Below are 10,979 nucleotides of genomic sequence, written 5' to 3'. Positions count from 1 at the left end.
ATGGCAACTTTGCAAATGAAAAGCCAAAGAACAAGCATGGGTTTTGTCAGCACCTCAGACTGAAACATGAACAGAAGGGACTATTTCCAATTGTGAGAAGGGAGCTTGGTTTCCATAGCCTTTCAGTGCTGGGTGGCATCATTTTTTTTTTTTCTAGTTTGTTATTTGATATTGATTAGATGAAAAGCATATAAAACAGAGCAAATGCTATAAACTACCTCACATCAGGATTAGCCACTATGGACATCTGGGCTGTCGGTGTCAAAAAGAAAAACGCAATCTGCTTTACACACTACACAATTCTGATTTAATAATATTATGATGCCTTTTTGAAAATGATGCCGTATATGACTGTGTCTTCACTGGTAAAATGTTCTTGTAGTTTCTCTTCACTGACAGTAGTAATTCAGTAGTAGTACAATATTTGTAGTCGTAACAGACAAACCAGAACAAAACAAAAGAGCAGTTTTTGCACAGGAATATGTGCCTTGCAGGTGAGTGTTCAATAAAAACCAGTCATTTGCAACTGTCTGAACCTGACTGCCAAGATCTACAGCTCTACTTTGCACCGGTGTGAGCAATGATGGAAAAAAAAATGAGGTTAGGGAGGGATTTGGAGAACTTTATCCCACAAATGAAATAAATGGGAATAAAACTAAGATTCTGATATTGCATGTATTTATTTAGTCCTAGAATTTCAGAAGTATTTAATAGTTAAACTGCCACAGGCTTCAACTGTATGCTTCTGTATAATCCCATTTTAACCCTCAAGTATAGAGCAGTAAATCAGTGCCTAAGAGATTAAAGGCAAACAGAAGTTATTTTTATTTACTAGCATCACTGCTAGTTGTCCATCTCATTACCATTGATTGGATAGGCTAAGCTTAATTCTCAAAAAAGACATAAATAGCCATGAGGTAGTCATTGCAGTGCATTTCCTCTTCAGAGAAGTGAAACATTTAGTATCAATGATGACCCAGAAAGCACAGATTGAATTTCAGAGAAGGTTTTGATGATTGGCTTCTTTCCAGGAAAAGGTAAAAGGTAATGGTAATGGGCTGCAGAAATAAATGTAGAGGACCAGGATTCCACGTAGGACATAGTGACAGGAAAGGAAAATGTGTACTGTGATGTCAGGTTATGCAACAATTGGTGTGAGCCAGTCAATATTGTTCATAGTGATCATGTAGGTTGCTTATGACTTAAAAGTCTTATTTGTTTGTTTTGCTTTGTTTTGTTTTGGTATACCTTCCTACTTGAGGAATGAGGTTTGTGGGTGGCCTCCCCTGTAAGGGAAGGGTATGATGTAAGAGAAACCACAAGGGGAGCCTCACTTCTTCAGAGTTACAGGTGAGGATCCTAGGTTATGCAGAGCAGAGATCAAACAACTTGAGTTCTTCACTTTATCATTAATTTAGGAGCAAGAAAATAAGCAGTAAGCAAAAAAACCCTACTGAGTCTAGCTCCTGTTTTAACCTTTTTTGAAAGGGATCTTTGGTCAATGCTCATGGGCCTGCTTCCCCCTCTCCCTCAGTAAATGGCAACCAGTTGGCTAATTCTAGCCGAATTTGATACAGGGTATATGTCCTCAGATTTACTAAGTTCCTTAGTATTTCATAAAAATATTTGACCAGTTAGACAAAAGTCTGAGTGTCAGGCATTTACAATTTTGCCTAATACATTTTACTTCCCTTGGCTGATTTCTGCAACTGCATGTGGCTTCCTGTGTGTCATGGCCACAGTAACACTGGAGGAGAAGCTTATAGACATGTAATGTCAATAATGGTGACTTTCTACTGCTGTATATTAATCCACCACGTAACACTGAATTGTAGGAAGAAAATAGCCCAATGTTTTCTACTGGTCACAGAAACCCTTGAGGTTGGGATTGTCTTCCCTTTCGTGAGTGTCACAGAGAGTCACATACTAACTACTCAAAATGCCAATCCCACATTCTTTTTGCAGCCTATGGTGAAAGCAATAAAAGCCTCGTTCAAAATACATGGGAGAGTATTTAATGTGGTTACAAAGCCCAGTCTTTAAAACCTACACCAAATGCTGCTTGACTCAATATACAACAGACTCTATTTATGAATGGGCCAGGACCCAGTGAACGTAATTAGCTGCCATTGAAGGAAAGAGAATGTGATCTAATTTAACATTCCTGGGCCCACAGGTGGACACAGAATTATCAGATACACATACAGCACTTTGGCACATTAGAATTGTCATGCAGCTCATTGTGGGCAAACACCTCACATATTCATTTTTTCTTTCAGGTTTACTAGAAAAAAATTGCTGAGGCAGGTGAGTCCAGAGTGTTTACTGCTTCTGTAATATTAAAGTGTTGGTCTGAACTGTGAAATTGTTGGCAATGGCAACAAAGTGTGACATTACTTTTTTTTTCATTCCAAGCAGAAGTTGATTTCTCAGGCACCTCTACAATATTCAAGAATAGATGACAAAAGCTATTTCTGAATGCCTTTTTTTTTAACTSCTACAGTCATGCTATAGGCACAAGTTAGAGCAGGTAGAGGTCTAGTCACAACCAAAGGAACCAATATTCCTGCTGTATAATTGGTGTGTCTATGCTGTCTTCTTCCACATCCATTACGATCTCTACTTTCTCTCATGTTGGGACACTAGTAATCATATAAGAGAACCCACAAATGATAGTAGAAATATGTGTGTGAGTAGAGCAAGCCAGCCAACTAAAGCATGAAGAACTTCACCATGTCCTGCTAGTTTCTCCGAGAAAAAGTGTTGATGGTGTTTGATTTAAAGTGCTGAAAAAGCCTTTAAAGGTGCACATTCATTAAGATCTCAAATACTTAATGTACACTGAACCTGAAATACCTCAGCAACGAGAATATGAGGCTATTTTACCCAMAAAGACCAGCATTTGAGGTGATGTGTCTACACAGCAGAAAGTTGCTGAGATTATTAAAACTAGAGACCTAGAAAGAAACTTCACTCTTCGCCGTCTCAGAAGTGTTATTCATATCTTTATGCCCTAAAGGAGAAAAATGTGTCTGAGAAGGCAGCTCTTCACATGAAAAAGATGTGTTCAAGCAATTCTGCTAGGTAAGTGCACACAATTTTCGGTTATGATTTGCAGTCAGAAAGAAGTTTTCTATATAACATGTAAAGCACAGTTTGGTTCATCTTAAGAGTTTGATCTCCCTCTTAATTACTAAGTCAAAGTTGTTAACCCAACTTGCATTAGCTGCAGTCATAGTTAAGATGAAGGTATTTTTGGATTATGTATTTCTAATGACTAAACCAGCACTAACCATTGCCCTGATTATTTAAATAATGTGTAACTGAGGTTCTCAGCTTCTCAGTCATCTGGGATTAAGGGGAGGGGAAGGTGTGCCTTATGAAAATGTGTTTTTTTTTTCTCTTCCTTGTCAAAATACTCATGACAATCAATCCTCAGAGGGTACATTAGCATCCTGGGCAAAATTACAGAATTTAATCAGAATATTCCATTGAATTTTTGGAGTTTAGTGGTGATGTTACTAAAAAGTTGGAAGTCAAAAAACTGAAGATAGCTAATCAGGCCGATTTTTAAGAACCTTTACAAGTCAGATGACTAGAAAGCAGACAAATATAAGCCATTTTCATTAGATCTGCATTGGAACCATTGCCCTCTCAACAATTTTCCTTTGGGAAAATATTCTATCAGAAAGCTTTAGACTTTTCTCCTCATCATTCAATGACTGATTGATGACTATGCCTTTTGTACTCTGCACCATTCAAATCTTTGCCCTAAATATCAAATAAATAGTTTATTTGGAGACAGTTTTTGTGTGTGTGTCATGCAATTCTGTTGCATTGGAGTGCTTTAAAAAAAAAAAAAAACCACAGCAAACTTGTCTCAAAGTAAGGTGCAAAGAACAGATCTGTTTTCTCAGAGCACATGGCATATCAAAAGTTTTTGTTTCAAAGTCACATTTGTATTGATTGTATCTGGATCTACAAGTAACCAGTACTTCTGCAAGTCAGACACAGATGTCTTTGAAAAGGCACTTGAAAAAGAGGAACTCAGAACTGGTGGCTTTCTGAAAGCTTAGCCCCTTGAAACCAGATCTGAGAAAATGATTTCAGGACCCACATGATGAGCATTGTACGGGTGAAAGGATTGGGCCACTAATGCAGACTTGGATATCTAAGAATGGGATCTGAAATAGTCATCAAAATTACAAGAAAAAGCCTGAAGTTAACATTCATTCCATGCAGAAGGCGCAGTGGGAAAGTGGGAAAGAGGAAAATATGAGTGAATCTTGGAAATATGGAAAATTGGAAAAAAAGCAAGTCTCACAGAGTATTTTCTCTCTTTGCTGAAAGACTACTATGGGACAACAATCCTGATACTGTCTGTGATGTTTCTTTTTAGGATGATTCCCTGTTGTCTTTTCTTTCAGAGGACTGAAAATAATTTTCTGAAACATGGTAATATGGTGTAGAGAAACACTTCCATTCCCTATCTAAGTGATAGACCAGTGGTTAAGGTCAGAAATAGATTATTTCCTCCTTACTCTGACATTATATATTATGACATTTATATCTAAGCAGGAGACTGATTTAACCATAGACTTGCTGAGTATCACTCATATTTCACTTCAAAATAAGCAATTTTATATATTATATATACTATGCATATGTATATGTATGACCACTCAGGCGAAGGCAAAACACTATGCAGGAGGATAAGAGTTTCTCCAGGCTAGACACATCTGTAGAGAGATGTGTTTTCTGGTCACCTGTAAAGTGGTCATCTGTAGAGAGAAGGACATGGTTGGGTCTCTGCTCTTTAGATTGGCCTTTGTAGTTATCCACTGACTAATTAATATGAAGCAGTGTCTTTGAAGATGAAAAGAGAGATCAGGTATGTGTCCTTCAGCGACTGATCTAGACACTCTATTTTAGATATTTGTTCCTCTTTTATCCAATGAGTATTGCTTCATCTTCCACAGAGATGCAACTACAATCAAAAGGATATAAATCATTCTTGAGTGTGGTAGCTAGTATACCTTCAAGGAAGTAGATAAAGCTTTGAATATCTTCCTAAGAGAGGGTTGAACACTCATGCTTTTTGTTTTAGGAGAGTGCTCTATGCATGACATTGTTTCCTCCTCCTCGACTATGCTTGAAAAGAAAGCATGTATGTTTTTAAGGAAATCCTATCTTAACGATATGCTATAAGCATTCTTATGGACATTAGGGCAGCTCATTTAGTCCTATCAAAATTCAATTGCTCTATAAATACCTGTCATTAAGTTAATGACAGGTCATTAATACCTGTTTTATTATGTCACAAGAAGCAACTATTAAGGGATTAGTTAGTTGCTGTATGAGAATTGTTGCCGCTTGGGGATGGATCTCTGAAGTTCCACCTCAGCTCCACTTCAGGCACCAAAATATCCCTTTTGGACATGCTTTTTCTCTCGGTGTTACCAAGATGCTCAAGTAGAATCACAGACTGAATTTAGTTTCCTGGGCCATTACTCGATCATCAGAATCACAATGCCTTTTTTTTTTCTTGTAGTCCTGTAAACATGTCCCCTCCAGCAGCAAGTATCTGAGGCAACAGTCTCCTTTAGTATGGGCTGTTTATTGATTTTGTGCAAGTATTTCTATGTCCTAGATAAAATGCAATGTTTTCTTTTGTAATATGTGCACTTATGTGATTAAGGACAGCGTCACAGTTCACATGMAAAAAGGATCTTTTACCATCAGACTGCTAAGTCTAGGTCTATATTAGTAAATTAAACACTGTAAGGACATGGGCTCAGGCCAGAAAATTTATTCTCGTGTGGCTATAGCTCTGGCACAGTTCTGGTTCACACCAGCTATTATTCCCYCATACAATTCTGGGTTCCAAACAATCGTTTTGTACAGGTTAGAAGTTTCCACAGAGTAAAGACCTTTCCGAAAAGGCAGCTTGGATGCAGCCACCTTCAGCTACAGACTTAGAACTATAATTATTACAAGTATGTCAGATGACTCAAAAGGCAGGGAATGCATGGTCCCAGCAAATGGAAGCAGAGAAAAATACATGGTAGCCTAACACCAATGGTGATAATAACACCATGTTTTCTGTCTGGACCACTAGAGGGTGCAGACAAACATACACTGTCTCAAAGATTAGTTATTTTTAAGAATACTGAGGTTTGGATGTTTCAGGATTTACTCCAGGATCTTTAAGGAAATTATCTGCAAGGGTTATCACAGAATGTTTAAGGTTGGAAGGGACCTCTAGAGATCATCTAGTCCAACTCTCCTACTCCAGCAGGGACACCCAGAGCACGGGGCACAGGGCGGCATCCAGACGGATGTGGAAGATCTCCAGAGAAGGAGACTCCACAGCCTCCCTGGGCAGCCTGTGCCAGGGCTCTGTCACTCTCACAGTGAAGAAGTTCYTCCTCACATGAAGATGGAACTTTCTGTGTTTCAACACTCTGAGCTCTGCCATCCAGCCAGTTCTCGATCTACCTCACTGTGCACTCTTCCAGTCCACACTTCCAGAGCTTTCTTATATTATGGGAGTCAGAGTCGAAAGCCTTGCTGATGTTTTATGTCTTGTTATTCCCTACAAATCACCTGCTTCACCTGCAGTAACTCAAAGTCTGTCTTTGTCCCCTAACAGACCAGTGTCAAGATCTCTGTCCATTCTCATCCACCTTAGTCTCCTATTACCAGTTTTTATCTTTTTTTTTTTTTAATTTTTACTAATTGTTTTCCCACAGCATTTCTTTTCCTGTTTGTCCACAGCTTTGATATTCTTGTCCTATGTCTCATCATGCTTCYGCATTCCAGAAGGAATTGTTGTAGCCCAGAAATGGAACTTGTTCAGTTTAGCCTGGATACCGGGATAAGAGAATTTCCATTTGGTGGAATGCATAGAACCTCAAAAACTCTTTGTATCTTAGAAAACTTATGTGTGGAGGGAAAAAGATATTAAAAAGATGATTCCCTTCTTTGTGCTCACTCTCTTACTAAACACAGGCTTGTCTTCCTGAATATTCCCTAATTGCCTCAGCAATTTCTTCAAACAGCAAAATCTCTGCATGTAACWTCCTGTCAAAGAAAATGTAACACTTTTCATCTTAAATGTTGTTCAGACTTACAGGCAGCTCCCTACAGAATTTGTCTTCATGGTCACTGTTTCCGTGCTGCAAGTTTATATTTCCTCCATGACTAGTGGCTACAGAAGGGACCAAAGAGAATTATTTTAAGAAACAGTTGTTACTGAAAAATGTTTTTAAAAGGAGCACATCCATAGATATCACTGAATAGTGACCAGCACTGATAACCTTGACTTTCACTGTTGTAAAATACAGTTGTCTAGTGGTAACAGGCACCTGCACTGAATTATTAAGGATGTGTAATACCCACATCTGAAGATGGAGAGAAGATAAAAGAGCACATACTTTTAGGAGAATTGCCGTTTCCCCTTCTTACTTTTGCAGGTGTGAATCAGGTGCATTGTGCCTGGTAGTACATCAGCCAAGTTGCTCCACCATGAGTGTATCACGGGCGTTTATTCTTGTCATTTTAAGGCTTAATCAGCAATTGGAAGAGACAGAATTTGAGGTTAAAATTATTTTGAATTCATCAGCWGTTAAGCTTGAATGTAGTAGAATAAAAATATAATAAATTGGGCAGTGCAGCTCTTGAAGTACAAGCTTACAAATACCTTGCACTCCTTAAGTGTCCTGGAGAACTCCTGGTACCTCATTAGTCATAAAAAGACAGATTCTTTCTATCACAGTATGAATGACTAAAAACCCATGTTAAAAAAATGACCCATTGCATGAAATACATAAAGACACTCTTCCTATTTCTTCTTCATCTGAGGTTTTACATGGACATAACTTCCGCTAATACTGAACATCAGTGAAAAATAAGACTGCCAAAGTAAAATTTCAGTAAGGACTGAAGACTTCCTGTCAAACGTATGCTCTAAGAGACTAGATCAAACTGACATGACCAGGYTCAAGGTTGCATAAAAATAAACCTCTGGGATATTTCTTATTTATTAGCATCCACATTTAGACAAAAATGGATTATATTACCCACTTTAAACCCATTTCAAAAATAATAACTAAGGAATCACTCTGAGGTTTCCTATGCATGAACAGCAAGCCAGGGAAGAACACTACCTTTACCTACCAATTCTAGTCAGAATATCAAAATCTGTCAATGAGAGAAAACAACCCCAAACAACAAACCTGAAGAACTTTAATTGCAAAATGAGCCTATTTTATCCCAAGTCTATCAAGGCACAAATCATTGACTATTTATTAAAAACATTTTTGAGAAGAGAATTCCACTTTAAAGCTGTTTTTGCGCACCGTGAAAAATGTAGGAATAAAAAGTGTAGGAATGTMATATAGGAAGCCATAGGAAGCCAAAAGCAGTGTGTTTTAGCTTAGACTGCAAGTATTTAGCAACCAAGGCTATCCAGAGTGGTAAGGAACACCAAACCAATTACCAYCAATACCCACACTGATAAGATTGAGATGCAAGTGTTTCTACCTGTATTATAATCTTATCTCTAACTATAGGATGACTTGATCTTGACATTGGCTAAACTAGTTGATAGATGTGTAATGGTAGACATGTGGTTCTTGACTGGATCACCTGCAATGTGGAGTGAAAAATAGGGCACAACTCTGGTGTCCACTGGGATCCACCTTGTGATAACAATGGGAGATGAATGGGATACCACCAGACTCAGTAGTTTGGAAGTATTCCCACACTCACAATTTAAWTATGATATGCACCATGTGAGTTCTCCATCTGCACATGACAATGACAAAACTTCCCTAACAGGGTCTTGAGGGAGAAATTCATCAGAGTTGTCCAAGTACTACCATAATGGGGATCTGACAAGTAGGATGGAAGTGATTTAGGAATTACTTTTAAAAATCAGTGGGACTTATGCTTCTGAATCAAACAAATGTTATTGAGAACTCTAGCTATGTTTCCTCATACACTGTGCATAAAATCTAGAAAGTGTTTACAACAAGCGCCAAGCACAATCAAGTAGTCAATGTCCAAAMTGATTTTAAGAAAAAAATAAAAATAAAAAATGCAAATCCCCAAAAAGAGAAATTCTCTGATATACCATTTTGCCCAGTATGATTTCACCATGTATGATCTCACTTTCTTTTAGGCAATCTAATGACAGCATATTATTACCATAACTGCTCTACAGATGGATACTTCATTTTTGTTTTTGAACTACTTAAAAAAAAAAAAAAAACACTTCACAGAAATAGTCTCTGTCTATTAAGAGGCAACAAATGCAACATGCAAGAGTGCACAGAGTTGCGAGACTTCCTTCTGGTGCCGGTCTGTCTGAGTTTGTCCGAGTTCAGTTTTTATGCATCAAAAGCTCCTGATGAAATTATATCTCTAATAAGACGGTTCCACAGACACTTGTGTAGGTGTGTTTCTTTGCTGTTACCCTTAGGAGCAATCTCAGAATGACTRTAACTCTACAACAGACAGGCATCAGAGACAGATTTAAAAAGAAAACAAGTACAAAATGATTTGCCTTTTTTTCCTCAAATGTATAGAYATTGATTCTTCCTTCTTTTTAAAATCCCAGTTAATTCATGCTAGGAGCACTAGCATGTTCTCCTTACTAAAAGCAGACTATACCTGAGAAGCCCTTATTTCGATAGCGGTTTGTACAGACTGAACTCCTTCAAGCTAGCAATACGAGTCCTGCTCTCTCTCTCTCTCTCTTTTTTTTTTTTTTTTTACTACAGTATCTGCTGTAATAAATTTGACTTCTGACCAGTAGCCACATAAATTCTTCAGTATTATTGTTCTGTTATTAACCCTTGCAGTACTTTGTTTCTAAAGTTCAAAGTCATTAGGGACAAAGACCACATGCGTGTCTGGTATTACAACGAGCTGTGTTCTCCCTTCTAATGTAACTAAAAGGAAAGAGAAAAAAACAGTCCTTCTAAGTCCACTGAAAAACAATTTTTAAAAAAATCAAGAAATCAAAAGCTGTACTTCTTACCTGAGCTGGGATGTACAGTGCACCTTGAAAATCTCTTAAATGACAGAGAAGAATTGGTAATAGTTGAAARTTTGTACTCATCCAACCACAGGAAATGACCGCGTATTTTAACAGTGATTAACTCCTTCCTTACTTCATGTCTTCACATTTTTGAGTACAGTAAAAAATCCATCTTACCCTTCCACTGCAGTTTGATAACTAATGCCATGCCCTACACATGATCTGTGTTTCACAAAGATATGCAAGCAGCCAGAGGAAATGTCTCTGACTGGCTCTATGAAAGAGAGAAATTGTGGTGTCTTCTGCAAAACTGTGGCATAGTACATTTTACTGTTGCGTGAAGCTTATATGATGAAGTGTAGAAATGACTAAGTAACTGCTTGAGTAAGTAATTCTTTTTAGAAGAGGCTTAGAGCAATATTCATGACACAACTTCTCTGTTGTTGTGCCCAACAGAGCAAGGTAAAAGCCAGCTATTTAAAGGAGCAACATCCACATAATGTAGCAATTAGCGTAGAAAATACTTTAATGCACAGGAATTCTTTAGGTTGAAGTCTGACATGCTGGATTAGCGGGGAAAATGCATGAAAATCCTTCTGTCCCTAAAAGCCTCTTTCCCTTGATTGGACATAACTGTTCAACCAAAAGGTATTTCTGAGCCTAAGCATTATAAGAAATCATTAGCATGAAAGCTGGTAAGGGCTGATTCTGGGCAGAAGCACAGGTGAGGCAAAGATTTAGGCCATCATCCACCACCCAGGCTGTCTGTATAGACACAGGCAAGAATAATACTTCAAAGCAGATCTCACCAAAACATGTGACTGAGAAAGAAAACACTTTAACACTGCAGAGTGAATCATTCAAGACAGACATGTTTGGTATCCTTCCTTATTATGATTTAGAAAATGACTCCTGAACATCAATATGCCCCTTT

General features: G+C 37.9%; 1 protein-coding gene across 1 annotated transcript in view; it reads right to left on the bottom strand.

The window, feature by feature from the left end:
• The window catches only part of P2RY8 (P2Y receptor family member 8), a 27,858-nt gene extending 17,783 nt beyond the window's left edge, over positions 1-10,075 (bottom strand). Inside the window, exon 1 of the mRNA XM_026035357.1 lies at positions 10,046-10,075. The gene's annotated coding sequence lies outside the window, so the exon portion shown is untranslated. The remainder of the gene's footprint in view (positions 1-10,045) is intronic.
• Between the last annotated feature and the right edge of the window lie 904 nt (positions 10,076-10,979).

The sequence above is a fragment of the Nothoprocta perdicaria genome, unplaced genomic scaffold (assembly GCF_003342845.1).
Source record: "Nothoprocta perdicaria isolate Ctin4 unplaced genomic scaffold, notPer1 scaffold_159, whole genome shotgun sequence".
Lineage (NCBI taxonomy): Eukaryota > Metazoa > Chordata > Aves > Tinamiformes > Tinamidae > Nothoprocta > Nothoprocta perdicaria.
The sequence above is the reverse complement of the archived record's forward strand: the minus strand, read 5'-3'. Positions and strand labels throughout refer to the sequence as shown.